The sequence below is a fragment of the Eumetopias jubatus genome, unplaced genomic scaffold (assembly GCF_037043125.1).
Source record: "Eumetopias jubatus isolate StellerSeaLion01/CBP00866 unplaced genomic scaffold, mEumJub1_p1.0 scaffold_6, whole genome shotgun sequence".
Lineage (NCBI taxonomy): Eukaryota > Metazoa > Chordata > Mammalia > Carnivora > Otariidae > Eumetopias > Eumetopias jubatus.
In genome coordinates this window covers 140,750,768-140,774,235 of record NW_028274812.1, presented here as the reverse complement: position 1 = coordinate 140,774,235, position 23,468 = coordinate 140,750,768, and the positions used below count along the sequence as shown (strand labels likewise).

The following is a 23,468-nucleotide window of genomic DNA, read 5'->3' as shown; positions in this document are numbered from 1 at the left end:
CCACTCGATAGGTTGTATGCCCATGAAGCTGGCTATTTTTTTAAAAATTCCCAAGAGAGTCTTTGAGATTGGCTGAAGACGGAGAGGGCCAAAGCAGGGTTGAGTTGTAACAATAATTGCTGACATTATTCTCTTTCCTGCTTTAATCTCTATGGCTTTACTGAATATTTCCTCATGGACTATAAAACTTGTCCATAGGCAAATTTGCCCCTTAGTTACCAATTCATTTCCCTCATTTTCTTCACAGCCAGACTTCTCAGAAGACCAGGCTACAAGGGTATTTCTACTTTTATTCTGATTAGACAGAGACATTTAAAAATCAAATTTTATCCCCCACAAATCTACCAAATCTTACCAGGAGGGCTGGCATGTATGAGTCAGGGGTACTTCTAATTCCAGGTAACAGATAGTCTGGCGTTCAGTGTTATGGACCAACAGAAGTGTGTTAATTTTTCTCACATTCCAGGAGGTCTGGAGATAGATGCAGATGTCGGTTTAACAGATCGACCTCGTCAAGATCAACATCAGGCTTTCACCACAGGCTTGTGAGATTTCCCCCACTCCCACCCTGCTCAGCTCCTAGCATCGAGGCTGGAAGCAGAGAGAAGGAGTAATGCCAGGCATATCCTCAGTCCAGATGTAAAAGAAACCACCCTAAAGCTAAGTGGCATCAAAACAACCATTTTATTATGCGCACAGATTCGGTGGCGTGGGCGTTTGTGCAGAGCACAATGGGGGAAGGTGGTCCTGCTCCACCATGTCGGGGGTCTCCGCTGGGAAGACTTGAAGTCCAGTCAGGTGGCTGCAATCACTGAGACACGTCCGCACTCCTAGGCTTTGCGGTTGGTGCTGTCGGCGGGAACATCTAGACCCGGTCTCTCCACGGGGTCTCCTGGCATAGGCTGGTTTGGGCTTCCACACAGCATGGCCGCTGGCTTCCAGAAGCAAGTATGCCAGAAGAAGAGGTGGAGATGCAGGGCGTTTGTATGAGCTAGCCTCTAGCAGGGCATTTGTATGAGCTATGGCATCACTCTACCCTGCACTCTGTTGGCTAAGACTAAAAAAACACCTGACTCCAGGGTGGAGGGAAGAGGACATTGACTCTGCCTCTTACCGGGAGGAGCTCTACAATCACATTGTTAGAAGAGCACCCCCGGTGGGAGATGCTTTTGTGGCCATCTTTGAAAAATACAATCGACCCCGAAACCCTTTTATTAAGAAAGCAACACTTTCCCAGAAACCAGCCAAGTGACACTTTAATGTCATTGAACCCATCTAGGTCACGTGGGTGCTCAGTGGCTAGGGAGGGTGAGAAAGGGAGTATTTAACTTTCAAGTCTATTTAGTGGAAGCTGGGGTGGGGGAGGGGAAGGGAGGATTGTTAGGTAGGCGATCAGCAAAGTCTGTCACACTCCCGCCCACACTCTAGCTTCAACCACTCCCTCCTCTCTGCTCTTTGTTCTCCACACAGGCTTCTAGATAGCACCTATAAAATTTTTACTGCATTTATTTATCTGTTTCTTTCGGCTATATTCCAAGCCCTTTAGACACAGGCTGTGAATTATTGTCTTAGCATCTCCAAGGTCTATGGCCCTGCCTGGCACAGGGGAACATTTAATACAACCCTTGTTGAAGAAATGACACGTAAGGTTCTAGAATTTCCTGAGTAGAATGACTTCTGGACTTAGATGTTTTGGGTCCAAGATTATTTGTAGTTTCAATGGAAAGACAGAAAGAAGTCCATCTTCAGTCTCCACGATAGCTGAGTTGCCTGGTGGCTTGTAGATAACAAAGGACCCAAAGGTCTAGAAGATTCTTTTGAATAATAATAATCCTAACTCCCTTGTTTTCTATAAAGTGGTTTTACCAACATCATCCTATTTGTTTCTCATAACCACTTTGAAAATTCAGAAGGGCAGATATTCCCATTTTGTAAAAGTATCTCAGATTTAGGCTAAGTGACTGGTTCAGGCTAATATGTGGAGGAAAGCATGGTAATCTCTTTTTAAATTAACCACACATATAGTTTAAGTCTGGAAGCCTGTGTGATGCAATCAAAGCACTTACTGCCTACTTGGAGTTGGCTCTAATTGCGGTGCAGTTTCTGAAAATAACCACGAAGTTTAAAATTACAAGTTTACATACACACATCGAATATATATATATATATAGAGAGAGAGAGAGAGAGAGAGAGAGGCATTAGGATACACACACACACACGCACATAGAAATATATGTAAAACCGAGTACCATTTACCTTGAAGTTATTTGACAAGATTATGTAAAATGATATTCTAGAAAAATAGCTATGATTTTCCTTAAACATAATTTTCTTTCAAAAGTTAGGGTAGAGTGATGTCTGTTTGCAGACTTGGTTTCACCCAATTCTTGAATGCCTGGCTTCTAGCGTTGGGAGTGGTGGAGACCTGTAGGAACAATAGTCTCGCTCAGGAAGGAGTGGGACAGAGTTGCGAAGGGTATTAACTCAGCACCACCTTGCCTTTGCCAAGGGGCTATAGCGAATGTCCTACGGAGCAGAGCCAAGGAAAGGAACAAAAGCTACCCAGGGTCATCCTAAAAAGGTTTCTGCATTTCCCTCGGAGATAATCCCCACTCTGGGTATGTTAAAACAAGGACTCCAGAAGTGGAGTGACGAGATGACAGTTACCAGAAGGACCTGTCAGGGTTAATCATGAAGGAAGTAAGCGAGGTACCTGATACCAGGTGAGTCAGTATATTGTAGGCTCTGTTTTAAGAACAAGGGCTTAAAAATCTATACGTAGAGTCATTACTATTTCAAACAAATAATTTGGATCTTTACCATTTCAACCCAATAATTCACGGTGAACGTCGTGATGGTTCTCTACATTTCTTTTACAGTATTTATCTTAGTGTTCCTGTGTAAGAGTATCAGTATATAAACCTTCATAGTTCCAGGACCGGGGGTTACAGGGCTCGTGGTGGACAAGGGATTATGTCTTATTTATCTTTGTGTCTAGCAGAGGCCCCGCACATGGCTTAGTACTTAGTAGCTTAGTAAATGTTGTTTGAATTGAATAGTTCTGTGTAGAGGCTGCTAAGGCAGATAATAGAGAGCAGGTCCTTGGCTTAATTAGGTTCAATCAATACATCATAAAATTCCTGGGGAAATTCAATTATAGGTCCACGCTACAAAGGTAAGAGCAGTGTCTGAAACGGCCAGGATTATTATCTCTCTCTTTTGGCATGCAGAAGAACTTGACCCCCATATCCTGGTGCCTGCAGGAAGTGAAACAAGGATCTGGCTGGCAATTTGAGGGGCAGCGTTAAAATGCTTGAAATGCATTTTCAAGAATGTTCCATGCTTTTGGTCGCTTTTTAGGAGTAGCAATATTCAACAAAAAAAGCATATTCCCTGTAGACCAAATCCTGGGTATGGCATAAAATATAATTACCAGTACCCAGAAGTCAGACACGTCACATGCAGAATATCTTCATGCCCCTGACGGATGCTTACTATAATGTTGCGTGACAACCGTGATAAGGGTGAATGAACCTTGAACCAGCTGGCAAATAAAAAATTACTTTCCATTTTCAGAAAGCCGTGGGTGGATGACCATGGCTCAGACTTCTGTCTTCTTCCTTATTTGATCGTTATGATCCCTGACACCTGAATGTTAGGTCAAAGTTTAAGAGCGTGCTTCACTAGAACTCAGGTTTGCTAGAACCTCCTATTCTTGTGGCATCCGGCTGATGACAGATCAGGTGGCCACGCCCTTCCGTCGTGCTATTTATCATGGCATCAACTCGTACCTCAAAGTGGCCTGCCTACTCCAAGCTTGTCAGCCCCAGCCTGAACCTCTCATCTGAGCTCAATTTCATTCAGTGATTCCTTCCAAGTTGATTTACTGAGCATCTACTAGGTGCCAGATAGTCTCTTTGGCGCTGGAGATACAACAAGACGTGATCTCCTCCCTTAAGGAGCTTGCAGACTGAGACAGAAAAGCCCATATATGTGATATAGGGTTATCAGGGCTACAATAAGGGCATAGCCAGAGGGGCACCTGGGGGTGGCTCAGTCAGTTAAGCACCTACCTGTTGGTTTTGGCTCAGGTCATGATCCCAGGGTCGTGAGATTGAGCCCCACACTGGCCTCCATGCTGGGTGTGGAGCCTGCTTAAGATTCTCTCTCTCCCTCTGCCCCTGCTCTCTTTCTCTCTCTCAAAACAAAACAAAAAACAAAAATAACAACAACAAAACATAACCAGAGGATTCTGGAAGTACCAGAGAGTTGAGGATGGGACTTTCCAAAAGAGACAACCTTCCCAGTGGTCATTTCCACCTACCTAAGACTCAACATTTCATAATTTTCTCTCCAAAGCTTTCATTGTGGGCCATGTGGGTGGCTCAGTTGGTTGAGCAACCGACTCTTGATTTTGGCTCAGGTTGTGATCTCAGGGTCCTAACACTGAGGCCCACATCGGGCTCCGGGCTCAGCAGGGAGTCTGCTGGAGATTCTCTTTCCCTCTGTCCCTCCCCATTGCTCACGCTCTCTCTCTGTATCTCTAAAATAAATAAATAAAATATTTTAAAAAACCCTTTCATTGCTTCCTAATTTTTTGCACTTCGGTAGATAGCGCTACTATTGATTTCCCCCCGTGATTTAAGTTTTAAACCTGCTGTTAGTATTTTCTTCACCGCCCCCCACCAAGCCATCAGCCATTAGGTCTTTTTTTTTTTTTTTTTTTAGCCATTAGGTCTTGTCAGATCTTCCTTGCATGGCAGGTCCCCAGAGCTCTGGGTACAGTGATGCCCAGAACCTTTGTTTTTTGCCTCTCCGTATCACAATTCCAAGCACCTGGTGTTGTCAGAGTTAAAACCCGAACAAGCTAACTAGCTCCAGCCGCCCACTCGTCCACACCCCACCCACCACCTCGCTTGCGGGTCACAGAACTGGCCTCCTGGCTAGCCCTGGCTTGCCGAGACCGACGGTCACCCGGGATGTGTGCCTGGCAACTGGCTGGCTTGCTCATGTGGCTCGAGGATGAAGAGGGCAGGAGGCAGAAAACAGCTCCACAAACCTGGGAAACAGTATGCAGTCCGTGTGAGTGCGTACGACATGAAGAAGCAGGCGAGGACAGGAGGAACCTAGCAATGCCCAGGAAAGCCAGCCAGGAAGCAGCAGTGACCCGAGGGACAAGATGCCCAGGTAAAGAGCAAGGTAATTGTATTAATTTGCCGTGGCGGTTGTAGCAAATTACCGTACGCTTGGTAGCTTACAGCAACAGAAATTTATTCCGTCACAGTTCTGGAGACCCAGAAATCCAAAATCGGTGTCACAGGGCCGCCCTCTCTCCGGAGGCTGGAGGGGAAAATCCATTCTTGCCTCTCTGAACTTTTTTTTTTTTTTTTGCAGGGGAGGGGAAGGCATCATTCAGCCTACTGCAGTGATAAACAAAGTAAATTTGAAATCATGGTCCTAGCTTATACATCTGACCTCGTGTTTATTTTAGGACTAGAGCTGGGTTTGGGCAATGTGGATGAGGCACAGGCTATTTCTTTCCAGGGAAACAGCATGAGCAAAGGCCCAGGGGCAGCTGTGAGCTTGTAGGGAAGAGAACAGGAACTAGGCCAACTGCACTGGAAATGTCATGTGTACTTTGTCAGCGTGCGTGCTCGGACTGGCTACATAATTAAAGAGGGATGAAATAACATAAGGGCGGAGCAGTTGGGGGCTGCTTCCAATAGAGGCAGGACATTATTGCTTCCTGCATGGTAAATGGCGTCTTGGAAGCCTTGTTGTAGGAGGACCAGTCTGCTCTCTCCTTGTAAAGGCCACTCCCTTCCTGAGAAGCTTTAGGCAGAAGCTTAAATTAATGGTCCAGATGCCCAAATGCCATCTCCCGGCGCCACCTCAGACATTCCTCTCAACGTGTTACTAACATGTGGAGTCTTAGACAAAACTGTGAATAAAATCTAATTCCTACCACAGCCCACCTGGTCCTTTATGATTTGGCCTCTGAATGCCTCCTCAACAGCAATTCCTATTTTTCTCATTCCCCACTGGCCCCCTTTCCCGTCTTCGAAGATGTCTAACTCATTCCTGCTAAAGGATTTTCGAATGTGCTGTTTTGTTTTGTTTTTTCTCTCCTTCCAAACGGTCTTCCCACCCTGTGCAGGGCTGGCTGTACCCCACCCTTCTAATCCTACCCTAAATGCCATTGTTTCCAGGAGATCTCCTCTGGCCACCATATTTAAAGTAGGTTCTCCCTCACTGGGCCAGTCAGCTTCCTCACAGCACTATTTGTAATGGTGTGTATTTATTCTTGTATGTGGTTAGTGTCTGCTTCATACTCTTCATGAGGGAAAACCGTTTCTTTGCCATCGTGCACTCAACAAGTGTTGTTTGAGCACTTGCAATGTGTCAGGGGCTGTCCCAGATGCTGAGAGACAGCAGTGAACCAAAAGGCACCATCCCCGTTGTCAGAGGACTCCCATTCCAGTGGGAGGCAGGCAATAAACGTGCACGTGAATATACAACCTACCAGATGGTGATGAGCGCCAGGAAGAAAAATCCAGCAGGAATTAGGGGATACAAAAGTCTGGTGCAGAGTGCTGCTTTTTTTTTAATTTATTTTTTTTAAGATTGTGTTTATTTATTAGAGAGAAAGAGCATGAGCAGGGGGAAGGGCAGAAGGGGAAGGAGGGGAAGAGAGAATCTCAAGCAGACTCCATGCTGAGCGCAGAGACCCATACAAGGCCGGATCTCATGACCCTGAGATCATGACCCGAGCAGAAACCAAACATCAGACACTTAACTGACTGAGCCACCCAGGCGCCCCCGGGGTACTGCTTTGACATCTGAGCAGAGAAAGAGTTGAAGGGAGCAAGGGAGCAAGCCATGCAGATATCTGGGAGAAGCGTTTTCTGCATAGAGACAGGAGCAAATTCAAAGCCTCTGAAACAGGAGCAGTTTGGCTCATGCGCTCAGGGGAAGCAAGGAGGCTGGAGTGGCTGCATGGGAGACAGCAAGCGGAGAGCACGGTAGGCCTGGCAGACGCAGCAAATACTTTGGATTTTGCTTGGAGAGGCATGGAGGTTTTTGCAGGGTTCTGAGCAGTGGGATGATAGGCTACAACTTACATTTTTCAATGCTTGCTCTGGCTTTTGACCTGAGAATAGACAGCAGGGGAAAGCAAGAATAGCAGCAGGGAGACTCAGTAGGAAACCAGCATAAAAATCCCCCATGTGCAGTGGCTTGACCCAAGGGAGTGGAGGTTGGGATGGAGAGAATGGTCAGAATGTGGATATATTTTGAAGGAGAGCTGATAGGACTTGCTGACAGATTAGAAGTGGGATGTGAGAGGAAGACGAATCAAGGACGATTCAATTTTTTTTTTTTTTAACCGGAGGATGCAGTCTCAGTATTCCAAGTTGGAGCAGATTTTGGAGGAGAAACCAGAACTTAGCGTTGGATATGTAACATTTGAGATGCCTAGGAGACATCCAAGTGGAAATGTTGAAGAGAGAGGGATGGATTTCTGAGTCTGGGGTGCAAGCGAGAGGTTGGGACCAGGCCAGTTCACGAAGATGAAGTGTTCTCGGCACCCAGATTGTACTTGCCATTGGAACAGAGCAATAACTTGGGGACTTTGTGACAGTTAAACAGATGAGGTCTGAAGACTGAGGCAATGCCCATATTCAAAGATCAGGGCCAGGAGGAACTAGTTAAGAGGATGAAGGCCTGGGCGGTAAAACAGGAAGAAATAAGGTAAAGTCATGCCTAGGGGCCATGTGAAGCAAGCGTTTCAAGAAGGAAGGAGCCATGGGCTCATCGAATGTGGTGGGCAGAGCCACGTGTCTGTTTTGTTAGCTTTTCTCTTCATTGCTGGGCGTATGGTAGATGCCACATAAATGTGCAAAGAGATCAGGTGAAGCTTGTGTCCTTATTAATCTAATCAAGGACTAACTTTCTAGTTTCAGAGGGGGAGCAAGGACAGGTTTTTTGATCGAGATGAGAGGGTCTTAATATGGAGTTCTGAGCTCACCAAGACAGAGAAGCACAAGATGCTTCATGGAGACCCTATCCCTCCATAGGGCCAGCTGGTGAAAAAGTAGGGAGTTAAGAGTTTCTGTTTCTCAGGGAGGGTGCCTGGGGGGGTTCACTTGGTTCAGCACCTGTCTTCGGCTCAGGTCATGATCCCAGGGTCCTGGGATCAAGTCCCGTCAGGCTCCTTGCTCAATGGGGAGCCTGCTTCTCCCTCTCCCTCTCCCCCTCCCTCTGCCCCTCTCCCCTGCTCATGCTCTCTCTCTCTTTCAAATAAATAAAGTCTTAAAAAAAAAAAAGAGTCCGTTTCTCAACGCAGGGAGGAACCATAAGGTGGTGATGAGGGGAAGGACTCGGAGAGCTTCTTAACTAAGTGAGGGTAAGTGTCTGATGAGAAGAGAGACAGTACTTCCCTGACGGATCCAAAAAGGGATAAAGGGAATGTTCAGTGATCTTTGCCTAGAACCATCACCCTCCCTCTCACCACAGAAGCTGACCCCTCTGTGACCAGCCAATTGACAAATCATAGTGGGGGTGGCCGGTCCCTCAGGAGCTGGGGCCCCTCGAACAAAACTGACTCATCAATTCACCCAAAACAGTGCTGTCCCGTAGGAATCTAATGTGAATCAGGTATGGAATCTAAAATGCTTAGCAGTCCCACCAAAAAGTAAAGAAAAAATAGGGGAATTAATGTTAATGATAGATTTCATTTAAGCCAACACATCCCAAGTATGATCATTCCAACAGGTAATCAACGTACAAAATATGGAAGAGACATTTCACATTCTTTTCCCTTTTTGTCACAATCTTTCAAACTGGTGTGTATTGTACACAGACAGCACATCTCATTTCGGACTGGCCACATCTTGAAGGCTCGAAGGAGCCGTGTGGAGCAAGGGGTTACCATATATTGCCCACCACTGGTCAAACACATGGCAAGCCAGCCACACACATACATTTCCAATGCACTGTTGGTGCCTAAATTCGAAGCTGCCTTAGCAGCTTTATGTCCATGGTTTATAGGTATTAGCTCCTTCAGAGGAAGGCTGGAGACCAAAGGAAGAAGATCCTGGGGGTTGGGGCCCCAGGGAGGGGAAATTGTGCATGCAGCGTCCCTCTCCCTACCTTTCTAAGACCATCTTCTCCATATCCAGATGCCTGTAGTTCCCTAGACGCTTAGGACCCTCGGATCCACAAAACAGAACTGGATGTATAAACTAGCTCCCGTGAAACCCCAATGTCAGCAGAAAGAAGAGAACAAACACCGTGTGAGCGTCTACCTTTTCCTGATTCTTTCCCAAGACTTCATAGTCCTAAAAATGCCTCCTCTCCTTCCCTTGAGCTGGCTGCCCCGTATCTGGGGAAGGTCAAGAGCCATGTGAGTCCTCTGGGGGAGTTCCAGGCTCTCAGCAGATGGAGGCCTGGACACATGAGTTATGAGTGAGTGAGCCAATGTGTTCCATGTCCTGCAATGCTTACATTTAAACAGTTATGCTTGGGGGAGAAGGATATTTAATTCAAAGGAATGAATATATAATGGTGGAATTTTAGGTACCATGGATCCTCAATCTAAGGAGAGGGGATATTTTTTGGATGACAGTGTCCACTCGTTCTCTGTCATGAGCTGCTCGGTTGCCTAATCCCATGTTCCTTCCTTCTTTCTGCAAGGGGTGTTTGGACCCTGCCTGTAGGCTCAGTGTTCCTTGAGCTAGAAATGAGGGCCAGTGAGTCAGCACCTCACAGCTGGTCCTTCTCCGAACCTGAACACCTGTTTTTAGAAATCGAGCCCTTGCTTTTTCCACAGGACCAAGGCCACTCTTAGTCCCTGCCTGTGTCAGCATCATCCAGCTTTCAACCTGCAGGCTGAGCACCATCTGTTTTCCTGGGGTACCTTGGGCCAGCCTGGCCGTGTATTAAAAGTCCCATTTGCCTCCCTTCCCATAGGTGTGGTTTGGATTTAGTCTTAATGGTAGTAATAGTTCTGTTTATGGAGCATCTATAATGGAGGTGGGCACTGGGGAGCTTGGTGCCTCATACGCATTACGTCACCTAATATTCATGCAACCAGGCCAAGTACATGTTGTTATCCCCATCTTAAAGATGAGGCAACCACAACTCAGAAATATTAATTAACTAGCTGATGATCTCACAGCCAGCAAATGGTAGGATCAAGATTAAAACCCCAATTCGTCTGAGTCCAGAGCACCAACCAAATTCCACCATCACACGGTCTTGCTTCCCCGGGCCGATATTTGGTAGGGCTGGGGTAGGTCCAGCACTTTCAAGTTTTCCTTCTTACCTCACGTGCATGTGGCTTGTCTCTGTGGCTGTGCTTCTGTCCTGGATCCTGACTTTTACTCCTGGGACTGAAGCTCACCCTGACCCCAGTCGACTTTGCTGAGACCCCTGCATCCTGCCCAGGGCTCGCCTACCTCCTCTCCCCCGGGGCTGCACCTGTTCCCTCCAGATGCTAGATGGAGTCTTGTGAACCGTGTGCCTGCCTCCTGCTTGGCTACCTTCATGATCTCGACCTGGAGATGGTTATTGCCATGTACCATCCGCTCCCCTTTAAATGGCTTGGGACTGCTATATGTGAGACCCCCATCGGGGGCTCACACTTTGTCATGAAGTTGCTATGAGATGTGTCCCGTGTTCCCTGACCCTCCAGTCTTCACCCCTTTTGCCTCATTTCATGATCTCCCATGGGGCTCTTAAATCAAAACCTAGTCTCAGTCAAACTCCTGTTTTATGACCCAGTGTTGGATTTGCTGTCTAAGATTTCACATGCTTCCAAGGTCTGCCTTCAACCTCACCTACTGGAATCGCTGCTGGGAAAGCTGTGCCGGGCCTGGTGACCTACCATAACTTGGGGGATTTTGCCCCAGTGGATTTCGCTTGGCTTCTACCTCTCGGAGGAGGGGGCAGGGATCAGGCTCCTGCTGGCAGATTTGAACACTGGCACCGACCCATGACAGACCCTCGTCTGTGGTTTGGACAGCTGGCTCCTCTCCTTGGGGCCATGCCCAAAGCCAAATGAATCCCTCTTGCTTGGTCACTGCCAATTTTCAGCTCATTCTTCCAGGGCTCACCCGCCCGCTGAGATCCTCGCATGTCCGGAGCTGAATTAGCCCAAAGCGTAGCATCCCCTCCCCCCGCCCGACTTTCAGAAAGCCTCTGCCTAAACTGCTGAGCCCTGTTCTCACCTCAGGACTCCCTTTCCCGAGAGCTAGAGACTGCGTGGCCTTGCCAGGACCCATCGCCTGGCTCTCTCCTACCACAGCCCTCACTGCCGTTGGTCCCTCCACATAGGCACCTCGCTGACCCCAAATGCCTGCCTGGATCACTGTTGAATGCCGCCCCCCCACCCCCGGACACCCACCCAAGCCCAGCCCCTGCCTCCCTGATACTCACCACCTCATAACCGCTGTTGCTCCCATCATGGGTTCCACATGCTGGTCTGTCTGGTGTCTGGTCCTGCCCGTTCCTCACCTGGCTTCTCTCCCTGGCTCCGATGTTTAAAATCTAATTGCCACGAAGGGACTGCCTGCCTGCAACTCAGAGCACATGGGATCCGGCCTGGGGCTCTTTTCATCCATCTCGTGGAGTACCCACTGCCCCCCACCCTGGCTTGTATTGATTTCAAGAGGCTTCATACGTGTACATCATCTCCTCAATTAGGTTTTGAGCTCCTTTGGGTTAATAACCGTGTCTTATCCTGAACGAATGTAATAGATATCGAGCCCTTTTGTGTCTTTCGCCCTCTGCTAGATCCTAGGGTGGGGGTGAGTGGGTAAGGGGGGGGCACGAGCACAGCATCATGAATCACAAAGTGGCCTTATAACTGGAAGACGCCTTTGGGGACACCTGAGGGGCTCAGTCGGTGAAGCGTCTGCCTTCGGCTCAGGTCATGACCTTGGGGGTCCTGGGATCGAGTCCCGCGTTGGGCTCCAGGCTCAGTGGGGAGTCTGCTTCTTCCTCTTCCTCCACCCCTCCCCCCGATTCGTGCGTGTGCGCTCTCTCTCTCTCAAACAAATAAGTAAGATCTTTAAAAAAAAAAATAACTGGAATACGCCTTTGAAAAGAAATTGGTCCTTGACGCTTGTATCTGGTATCAGTGCTAGATTGCAGAACTTGCTGCTGGTCTTGACCCTGTATCCCTTGGTTAATGGTCCCCTTGGTGTATGTTCGATACCCTGCACATGCCTTAGATTTAAACCCTTCGTCCATGCAGCTCAGTCCCTTCACGGCTGAGGGGGAGAACGTGTGTCTGGGAGAGAGATCCGTTCGTTTGAGAAGCTGCGAGACTGTGAGGTTCTTGCTCTGTGCAGGGTATTAATGTGTAAGAGCTGCCTGTTCCAGAATTTCTCCAGAGGCTAGCAAGAGTCCTGAACCAGTTGTCATTTCCGTCTTTCCGGTCTGACAGGATTGGGAAGGTCCCAGCTTTAGGACCCGCTTTCCTTTCTTACCTGATGTTTTCCCACCAGCACACTGTGGGTTATTAATTGCCTGGAGTTGGAAGACGGTTTGCATTTACAACTGTAAATTTATTCACCCTTTTAATTTATGTCAGGTTTTTGTACACAACTCTCAATTCCTTAAGAGATGAAAACAAATTTGGGTTTGCTCCTGTCATGTGAGAACAATAGGACCGTGGCAACGCGTCACTGTGTGAGGGAAATAAAGTCCTGCAGTGGGGAAAAAAAAGAGAGAGAGAGAGAGAGAGAGAGAGAAAAGTGGCCTTATATAGAGAGAAGTCATATGATTGACCATCCAAATTGGGAGACTTTTGAGAATGAAAGGGGTCCTAAAAATAATCAGTGAGGTTAATGTCTCCAGCAAGTGCAAACCATGACTATCGTGAGAAACTGGGAATTTTGTCACACTTCTTACATATGGTCTGGTGTGGCCTTTGCGGGCTCAGCGCACTGAGTGGGCTTATGTGCAAGGTCTGGTGAGTGGCGGTGCCAGGCTCCCGACTCCTAGCCCTCACTTCTCTTCCATTTGAATCTTTGCCCTTTAGAAATCTGTAATCTGGGAACGAACATACAAGAATCAGGAAAACAAAAAACAAAAAACAAGAATCCACAGACAATGCACGCAGTTAACTGCCAAGTAACTGATACGGGCAAGCACTTTTCAAATGGTGTTCTAGAACACCGCAGTGTTTCTCAGGCTGTCCACAGAGGGATGACAGGGCGACCCTATCCCCACTTCTATCTACCAGAGTCCCTCCGCTTAGATCTGCGTTCCATACTGGCTTCTGCTGGATTTTTGTCCTCAATAAATTTTGCGGCCTTCCAAAGCTTGGAATCTTTTGATAGACAATAAATAGAATGAAAATTGGAGGAGGCAGAGATTCTTCTTGCGTCCGTTGGCTTTTAGAAGCCAGGATACTTAAGTCAGGGCTTAAAAGATGGGCGTAATTTAGATACTTCTAATGTACTTCCAACCACATCCAACTCCATATTGTGATATTATGTGTTGCTTAATAGATACTAGTTGACTTTTTTGGCCCTCATGTACACACAAATACATTTTGTGGTTTTAAAAAAAAGTACTATGATCATAGCTAACCAACATAACCTCATATTTTTTTCTTCGACTCCTTCTTCCCGAATCATTCCACATCTTCACTCTTCCTACCTGACTCCTAATACACATGGGGCATCACTGTTCCCAGTAATGATCGTTTGAGAGTCTTTCTCTAGTAGGAGTGCCTCTTTCCCCCAACAGGAAGGAGTCCGGTTGACTTGCTTCCCAGTGGTGGTGATGGCCGTGTGATGGGGGTGTCATGGTGCTGCTTGTCCACAGGCAGGCGGGCTGGGGGCGGGGTCAGTGACTTAGGGCTGGTTATGGGTCTGATTGCAGCTGACTCCCACCCATAGAACACCGTGGCCTTGGCCCCATTCACACAGGAAATGGAATTGCTAACGAGCTCCTTCCATGCTGTGAGCACCAGCAAGCTGATCTGCAGGGAATGTGCAGGGCTCTATACACCTGTAGCCGAGTGAGCCTGGAGGGAAGCCAGGGAGGCTCAGAGCTCCAATCATGGGTTCCACATGCTGGTCTGTCTAGGCTAAGACAGGCTAGGGACAGCTGCTAGTAATTCCAGCTGTCTTGCTGGATGTAAAGAAGTGCAGATGGGTCACAGGGTTTTCCTGCACCAGACAGAGGAGGAGATGGAAGAGAAACTGAGTTTAGGTCATGTCCAAGTCCTTCTGGCTCAGCCACCTAGGGTCACGGTGGTGTCAAAGGACACCTAATAAACTTCAGTTCTATTTCAGTTTTTAGTGAGATTTTTTTTTTTCCTGTGTGCCCTAACCCTGGAGCTTCAGATTAGATCACCTGCAAAAATAGTTAAGTTCAATTCCATCCCATCTTACAAAGGTTTTCTATCTAAGAAAACGTAACCAATGAAGTTCTCTAATCTTCAAAGATCCACCACTCCCTCTCTGTGACCCTGGAGGAGGTGTAAGGAACTCTGTCTCCCTCCTCTTTGTAGATAGGAAATCAATTCTCTCCTCTTACAGAAGCATAAAGCTCTACCACATGCAGACCAGAGAACCAGACTGCCTGTACTCATTCAAATTATAAATGGACACCTGGTGACTTGCTACTTAGTGCCTGACATATGCCAATGTACATAAAATAAACAGAACACTTTGCAGAGGTCAAGTTATCGCCAATCATTAGTGACAAATTGCCTTGAATACTCTCTCTCTCTCTCTCTCTCTCACACACACACACACACACACACACACACACACACACACACACACACACGGGGCAATGAGTAGCCTTATTTATTTAAGATTTTAGTTTTAAGTAATCTCTACACCCAGTGTGGGGCTCGAATTTATGAACCCCCAGATCAAGAGTTGCATGCTCTACCGACTGAGCCAGCCAGGCACCCCTAACCTTATTTATTTTGAAACATATCTTCAAATAGTTGCTATTCATTGAGTATAATAAGCACTTTACATACCTCATCTTGTTTTGGCTTCACCTGGACGCTAGGAAGTGGGTATCATCAGCACTGTTTTACAGGAAATCAAATGACTCTCAAAGCAGCAGAGCTGAGCCCCGAATCCACATCTCTATGAAGCCCACTCTCTTAACCAGCATGCTCTACCCTCCTATCAAAGGCTTAATCAAATATTGACTCTTTATTCTCAGGACTTGGTTTTCACAGTACTTCTCTGATTCGGGAGACAGCACCTAGAATACCATGCGTCCTAGAAGGTAATTAATGCTAAATAAATGCTTCCCCTCTGGGGAGTTGTGATATGTTCCAAGAACAAATGATAAGATCAGGAAAGAGTCTGGGATTTAGTGCACGCCATAGGAATTGTTGCAAACATTTTACTTATTGCCGTCAAAAGTGTATCTAAACCCCAAAGATTCAACTTTCCTCTAGCCTCACCGTGACAAGGCATTGCAAAGACATTTTATTATAACCCCTAAGGGAAGTTATGCTCCTGGGAAATGAATAGTTATGTAACACGGGCTAAAAAAAAAATAAATTTATCAAACTTAGACTTCCATCAGGGTAGGGCAGATACGCCTCCTGGAAATCGGTGCTGAACAGCATCAAACCTGTATGCTGGGCACCCGTAAACCTTTGTATTTTGATTTTGCAACATTTTGTGCTCTATTTATCAACTGCGTTTCAATGTATGTCACAAGAATCTTGGCTCATGTCTTTTAGCTAGTAAAATAAATGCACTCATGAGCTTCAGGAACACAAACGGGAAATCGATTTATACTGAGAGCCAACTAAGGATTAGAACAAAAAAATTCTAGTGTCAGGAAGAGCCGGGAAGAAAACGAGAACAGGAAGACGCAATGAACAACAGCGTGTAGAACAAAGGTTAATAGCCAAGCTGGGTGGGTCTCAGCTTCTAAAAATAGGAGTAGGTGAAATTCTGGACTGACTGAGAATTGAAAGTGGACTTGATTCCCAGCGTCCTCTCTGATGTATGTGACTTTGAGAAACCCAATTATTCTGTGCCTCAATTTCTTTATCTGTAAAATGGAGTCATTGACCGCCTACTCCACTCCCCTTGTGGTTTTAAAGATTACCAAGATAAGGCTTACAACATCCTCTGATGAAATGCACTGCACAAATACAGAATACTTCTGTTATTAGAAACAACACTATATTTCACTTTCAATTTCCTCTGAGTGTGCGAAAGTCATATTCTAAGACAAATCATCAGGTGCTCTTTAAATCTTCCTATCCTGGGTAGTGACTTCCCCATCCTCTTTGTCAGGTTCTTATTTGGAATGCATGAGAAATCACAAGTTTATTAGTTACTCCAAGGTTCATGTATGATGCCTCAATTGGAATACACATCTACATTTAGTGTCTTAAATTTCAGGTTTATTTAAAAGCCTATGGGTGATGAAAATGGGAAACTGGATATTTTATCTTGTGGAGCACACTTTCTATGATAAAGATGGATCATTGTTATGTACAATGTAAAATTTTTAAGGAATGCATTGATTAGGAAGATAGGAACAATTAATTATTGTAGGAAAACAAAGAGGATTGCCAACATCCTGTTACGCTAACTTGGCATCTGAGCTTTAAAATAGAAGAAGATTCAGTCAGCTGCCAGTTCTTTTGGGGAGTAGTGGAACACGGTCCCCCCAAACCACAGCAGCATGGAATTAAGTGTGTCTTCTTACAGATACTATACAGAGCTTAGCTACTGACTTACTGCTTCCAAGGCACAATATTTTCTGGTCAATTAGTACAATACTCTGAGATGAAACTTCACCAGTGCAGCCGTAACTTGTTGAAATACAAACAGCTGCCGTCTTGAAGAAACCACTGGTCCTCCTCTCAGGGTATCAGCCAGATACACTGTGGAAAAGAGGCAATGGGCTGCTTGGGAAGAGGATGGAGGGGGGCACCTAGAAGATAAGGTATCAGTTCTGGAATTCTTTTCCTTCCCGTCCAACATCCTGGTGAAGCAAGGCACCCGGCGCAATCAGTGTCTCCCCCAGGACAGCTCAGGTCCAGTTGAGTTCTGTGGACCAGGCCGGGAGGACATGGGCGTTGCCTTCCAAAGAGCTCTACCTCAGAGGAAAGAGCATAGACTGGTCAGGATTGGAGAATAGAAGACGTGTTGTGAGAGAGAAGAAATTATCCAGCCTCAAGTGCAGCTTGAGGAGTCAGGACACAGAGAAGAGGAGCCAAAGGGAAAAGAAATCCAAGACGGGCATCACTTACCCATACCACCGGGTGCCTGAGGCAGGGCACTGCTCCAAGCACAGGTCTGCCCCAGGCAGCACCTCCTCCTTCAACAATAAGTTGAATAAAGACTTCTAAGCTCCTATATGTGCCAAGCGCTGTGTTGGGCGGTGAGGATCCCATGTTATTCTTGGTCACTTACTATCCAATCCACTTTTTCTTCTGGTAATAACTCCATGAATTTCTTTTTAGGGAACCACTCCCACCACCCTTGCTCAGCCCACGTGGTTTGGAGAGTCTCCACCCCCAGCTCCAGGGACGCAGCAGGTGCCTCAGGGCTGGCCAATCACCACACTGAGTCCCCCTAGCTGGTGATTGGGTTCAGAGATGGCTGAGTCACTCGGGCTCCTCCAATCAGAATAAAGCCAGAATTTAAACTGGAAGCACTGAAAAGTACTTTCTCTTGGGATTATTAACAGTAAGAATGAAGTGAGCTGGAATTGCCAGGACCTACCACATAGCACCTAACTTACATCGTGGGAGGCAGAGCTAAGATGGAGAAAAATGGAATTCTGAAGATATTATTAGAGCCTCTGGATCCAGGCCAAATCAGTCTGGCACTAGCCCTAAACTTTACAATTTTATGAGCCAATGGTTTTTTCTTTTCTCTTCTTTCTTTCTTTCTTTCTCTCTTTCCTTCCTTCCTTCCCTCTTTTTCCTTTCCTTCCCTTCCCTTCCCTTCCCTTCCCTTCCCTTCCCTTCCCTTCCCTTCCCTTCCCTCCCCTTCCCTCCCCTCCCCTCCCTCCCCTCCCCTCCCCTCCCCTCCCCTTCCCTTTACTTTCTTTCTTCTCTTCCTTGGCTTAAGCCCATTTGAATTAATTTTTACGTCCTTTGCCACCAACACTGAAAGAATTCAGAGACAGAGATGAAAAGACATCAAGATACCGAGGCTGCAGAACGGTGGGAAGGGCAAATTTAGAGATACATTCCCAGTGTGGGGGGTAGAGCAGAGGGCACAACTGATTCTGACCAGGGAGTAAGTTCTCGTGGCCTGGGGAGAGTCACAGTTGGTGATTAGCCCACACTCCTACTGACCATAAGACATACATTCTCTCTTCCTACATGCCTCAAGCTAATTAGTTCTAGGAGGACCCAGTGGTCTGGAAAGAATTTCTGGCAACTCCTTTTCTTCTCCAATTTCCCCTAGTCTGTGCATTCCCATTGACTGGTAGATATTGCCGAAGACCCTGTGGTCAAGTCAAAGATTGAGCTGGTGAAAATGACAGGAGACAATATTTTTTTCTTTCTGTAGGGAGGCAGTAATTGGCATTAAACCCCCTCCAGAGCAAGAACAGGTCATGTAAATTACCACCACAAACAAAAAACCCACAACTTATGGCACTGTCAAATATTTCTTCTGGTGGGATAGAATCTTGGAGATATTCCTGAAGCCCACTAAATTCCTGGATTCATACAGCTGTTGTGCCCTCCTCCAAGCTGGACAGCCGCCTTCGGCCCGTGAAATGACTGATACGGCTGTGATGTGAATTGGCAAGATTTGCTTGATAAAGACTGGCAACGTCTCTGGAACTGCAGGCTGGCATGGAGGAGGCAGAATAGTGAAGTGGAAAGAATGTGACCTTAGAGTCAGATGGATCGACTTTGATTTCTTACCATGCCCAATCAAGATAATTAACTTCTGTGAACACTGGTCTCATTCATACAATGAAGATAATAGTAGCTCACTCCCATGGTCTCCCTAAAGCGTGAACAGGACTGAGTGCCTCACACTCTGCTCGTCACACGAGTAGAGTAACACATTCTGTAACACAGCTCAGCTTCCTTGCAGAGGTCCCACTAGAGTGCACACTCCCAGAGGAGAGAGACCTGATCTTTCATTCCTTGCTTGCTCTCAATGCCTAGACAGTTCCACGGCTTAAAGTAGATACACCGTGAATATTTAGGAAGTACTGTGTAAGCAACTGAATCCAGGGAAGCTTGACTGCCTTCCCTTCCTCAGTGTCTCCCCAGGGCTCCCTTTCTGGATCTGGAAAAACACAAAAGGGCTGATTGGAATCCCCTTGCCGGCTTATAGAGCTATCCTTCATGTCTTTGCTTGGCTACCCAGAGAAGCATCTGGAGATCTTAAACTGGCTCTGAAGGTGGAGGAATGTACTTCAGTGTCTCAAAAGAGATTAGACTGGGCACGTGAAAAGGCTAAGTTGGCTTACTAGAGCTAAAAACACTCAAAACATCTAATTTCCAGCTGGATATCCTGTTACATTATATTTATATTATTAAGGGAGAGCTTTAAACTCTTAGGAAGTGGGACCCCCAAATCATAGTAGCTTAAGCAAGACAATTTTGTTTGTCTCTCAAACAAGAAGAAGGCTGGAGGCAGGTGGTCAAGGGCCGATAAGATGGTACCACAGCAGCCTCAATATCCAGCCTCTGTCTGGCTTTCTCCTCTGCCATTCTTAGCATGTGGCTTCCATCTTCACAAGAGGCTGTGGGTGCTAAAAACATCACATCCAAGTCGGAGGATGGACAGAGGACGAGGGAGTACTTGCCAGCTGAGCAGACCCCTTTCAAGAGCTTTCCCAGAAGCCCTGTGCCAAGTCTTCCATTTCTACTCCTCAGCCATTCATTCTGCAAGGGAACAGGGAGATAGAGCATATGTTTTTAAAGCATGACATATTTATGCTTCCCAAATATAGAAGCGAGTGAAGAACAGAGTGAGTACTGGCGAGGCAATTAGCAGTCTCTGACCAATTATTGTATCAAGACGAGTAAATGAAGATAACAGAATTCATCCATCCTGTAAATTTATGGAGAAAGTCTTGGGCAGATGAAAACGCAGGCTTGGGGAGGCTCTGCTTGGGGAACAGCTCCCAGAAGCACACTGCAGGACAGGCCTGCTTAGTTGGTTGCTGCTTCCAGGCCCCCAAAACCATGCGGCCTCTGCACCAATCAGGATGCTGCTGGTCTCAGAATCACCAAATGTCTCCACGACTGGGCTTGCCAGAAAAAAAAAAGTCCTCTCCCTGTGCGTGGCTTCCTCCTTATGTGGCTTCCTTCCTCCTTCCGAGTTGGGCAAAGCATGTGTCAGGACTAGTGTCCCACGAAGAAGCCCAGCTTCCTATCAGATGTAGTAGGTTCGAACAAATGTTGAGTAAATCAACCGGCCATATTTGCCCCAATAATTTAACCTGCTGATATCAGACACGAATTTGCCGTTTTCAGGAACTGCGTGTCCTTCCCTTTAGGCACTCCTTCATTCATTCAATTACTTATTGCCTTAATCAACATTATCAAGTGCATGCTTTGCGCCAGCACATGCTAGGAGCTAGGCAGAAGAGATGAAGTTACGGTCTACACTGGTGGTGACCTGAGGGTCACTAGTGAAGTGACTTGTGGAGACCTGGAAGGTGCTGGCAAGCACTTCTCATGGCCAGTCGTTCATGTCCAGGAAAGACCACAGTCTCAATGTTTGCACATCTCCTCACATGTCAAGGAAAGCCAGAATTTGAACTTTCATGAGAACTCTTCACATTCTTAAAATCAAGGATTTTTTTTTTTTTAACACTAGCTGGACTTCAGAATAACCTCGAAACCTTTAAAAAAAATACTCCAGTCTAATCATGAGAAAAACATCAAACAAATCCCAAGGGAGGGACATTCTACAAATACCTGACCGGTATTCCTCAGGACGATCAAGATGACCCAAGACCAAGGTAAGTCTGAGTGAACTGTGATGACCAAGGGGAACCTAAGGAGACAGGACAGCTGAATGGAACGTGGTAAGCTGGATGAGATCCTGGAACAGAAAAAAATCACTAGGGAAAGACGAGGGAAGTCTGAATAAAATAGGACATCAGTGAATAATACTGGATCAATACGGTTCACTAATTGTAACAACTGTAGCATAACAACGTGAGATGTTAAGAGGGAAATCCGGCCGTGTGATATAGGAAAATACTCAGTACTATCTGCAATAATGCCGTGACTCTTAAACGGTCCTAGAATGAAAAGTTTATTAAAAATAAATTCTGACGTCTGGGACCCTTCTCAGACAAGTTAAAGCAGAATCTCTAAGAAGGTAGGACTCAGGCACTGACATTTTTGGAAAGTTTTCCAGGCGATTGTAATGTGCAGTTAGGGTTGAGAATCAGCGCTTTGCATTTGGCAACCGACTCATATATTTTAAAAACACTGTGATGGTAAAACAAAACATCTGTGGGGCCATATGCAGCCTGTCACCACCAGTTTGGGAATTCTACTCTACACTTTCAAGAAAATTATAGTATAGTTAGGGAGAAACACATATACTCAAATACAGAAGTAATGGCTTTAATTGGTAGAGCATATGAATCTCAAAGAAGCCGCGGGGTTCGAGTGGAAGAGGGAAAGATGGTGGCGGTCAGGGGCACTGAGCTTCTGACATCTTTTCCCATTGCTCACCTATTTCCTTTCCCTATACCTTGTCTGCTATTATTGTGCCAGGGAAGGAGTGTGGGGGAAGCACCTACAATCCAGTGACTGATCAGACTTGCTTCTCCAAGAGTGGTCATCGGCAAGCCCGGCTAGCGTTACCTGGGAGCTTGTTAGAAATGCTGACTCTCAGGCCCCGGTCCAGAACTGTTGAATTGGACTCTGTATTTTAATAGCATCCTCAGGTGATCTATATTCACATCAACTTTTAAAAAATAAAGATTTTATGTATTTATTTGAATGAGAGTGAGAAAGCACAAGCGGGGCAGGGAGGGAGGGGCAGAGGGAGAAGCAGACTCCCTTCTGAGCGGGGAGCCCCATGCGGGGCTCGATCCCAGCACCCTGGGATCATGACCTGAGCCAAAGGCAGATGCTTAACCGCCGTCCAGGTGCCCCTATACTCACATCAACTTTTGAATAGCACTGGTGTCAGTAACTCCTCTAAGTCAGGAAAGGCAATTCTCTTCAGTGTTGGCAGAGGGTGTAGGAACAGCCAGGCAGGGTTGAGGCAACCATGAACATTGGGGCAGATTCCTTGTTTCTCTGGGTGTTATCTGGGGGCAATTCACCACATAATCACATCCGGTATGACGCAAGAACAACAGAATAGCACTGGCAGAGGATGGGTCTAAATTTATGAGGGTGAGGCAGTTAGCAGGTGTCCGAAGCCTGCACACGGCACTGAGGACGCCCAGAAGCTCCACACGCCTCAGAGCAGGGCTGCTAATGGGCCAAAAATCCAGGGACTGGGAAGGTTCCCCTGGGCTCCGAATGAGGAGGCTTCAGAACGTGGGGACAATGCCAGAGGTCATGGATTTCAGCAGTTGGTATCATCACAGCGTCCAAAAAACCAAGTTGGACGAGCCATTATCTCAGCAGCTACGAGTTCAGTACGTTCAGAAGCTTAATAAGGCAAGTGACGTGTCAGCACAGCCAGGGAGGAGATGGACGCATGTCACCTCACTGCAAGGAGGCGTTATATTTCCTTGCATGCGGGTGCCATCTTGTGAAGTGCTGGGGGTCGCGTGAGTTCCTCTGAAAGGAAAGAAACTGTCTGATGAGGATTTGAAACCTTCCCTATCTTCCTGAATGTGACAGCTTTCAACCTAAAGAGATTGTATTACCTTTAACTGGCAAGGTGGGGGATCCTGACTCCACTGCTCCTGTCATTAGCAGGAGTAATAGCATATAGAGAAGAGAAACGTGGTAATGTATTTTTGCATATCGGAGCTAAAGTGCGTGCATTTCCTGGGATATCAGGAAAGGCTTATAGGGCAGTGAAGCTTGAGTTAAGGTTAAAAGATGAGGAGTGTTTGTCAGGAGAACAAGAGGGTGGGGGAGGGCATTTTAGGCAAAGGCATAAGGTTGTCCACCGCATGATGGACTTGAACTGAAAATTGTCCAGATGTTTAGAGCATGGGGTGTGTGTGAGGGAAGGAATACACTGATAGGTAGGGTCAGATCTTGGAGGACTTTGGATGCCATGCTGTTTGGATTTTTATTTTATGGGTAATTGCAGAGAGGGGGAAGCAGATTCAAGTTTCAGAATTAGCACGCTGGCAGCACTGAGGAAAACAAGTTTTAGGAGGAGGAGGGCATTGGAAGCAGAGGCCAGTTAGGAGGCTCCTAGATGGGGGAAGGGCTAGAATAAGGTAAAGAAAGAAATCTTAGGTTTCTCTGTTGGGTTACTGTGTGGGTGCTGTCCTTCTGGGAGAGAAGAGCTTGCAAGAGAGAAGAGGCGCTGCACTTGGCA

At 46.6% G+C, this 23,468-nt stretch overlaps 1 long non-coding RNA gene across 9 annotated transcripts; it reads right to left on the bottom strand.

The window, feature by feature from the left end:
• Nucleotides 1-661: 661 nt before the first annotated feature.
• LOC114212541 (uncharacterized) lies at nt 662-17,509 on the bottom strand. 9 transcript variants are annotated; one of them, XR_015768394.1, is made up of 5 exons: nt 16,749-17,509; nt 11,437-13,056; nt 4,074-4,543; nt 2,257-2,425; nt 662-935 (listed from the first exon to the last, which is right to left on the bottom strand). It is a non-coding gene; the product is annotated as an uncharacterized LOC114212541 (long non-coding RNA). The 9 variants fall into 9 exon arrangements; XR_015768392.1 differs by lacking the exon at nt 16,749-17,509 and having other exon boundaries at nt 4,074-4,198; nt 4,325-4,543; nt 11,437-14,789; XR_015768395.1 differs by lacking the exon at nt 16,749-17,509 and having other exon boundaries at nt 11,437-11,573; nt 12,492-14,789.
• Nucleotides 17,510-23,468: the final 5,959 nt, after the last annotated feature.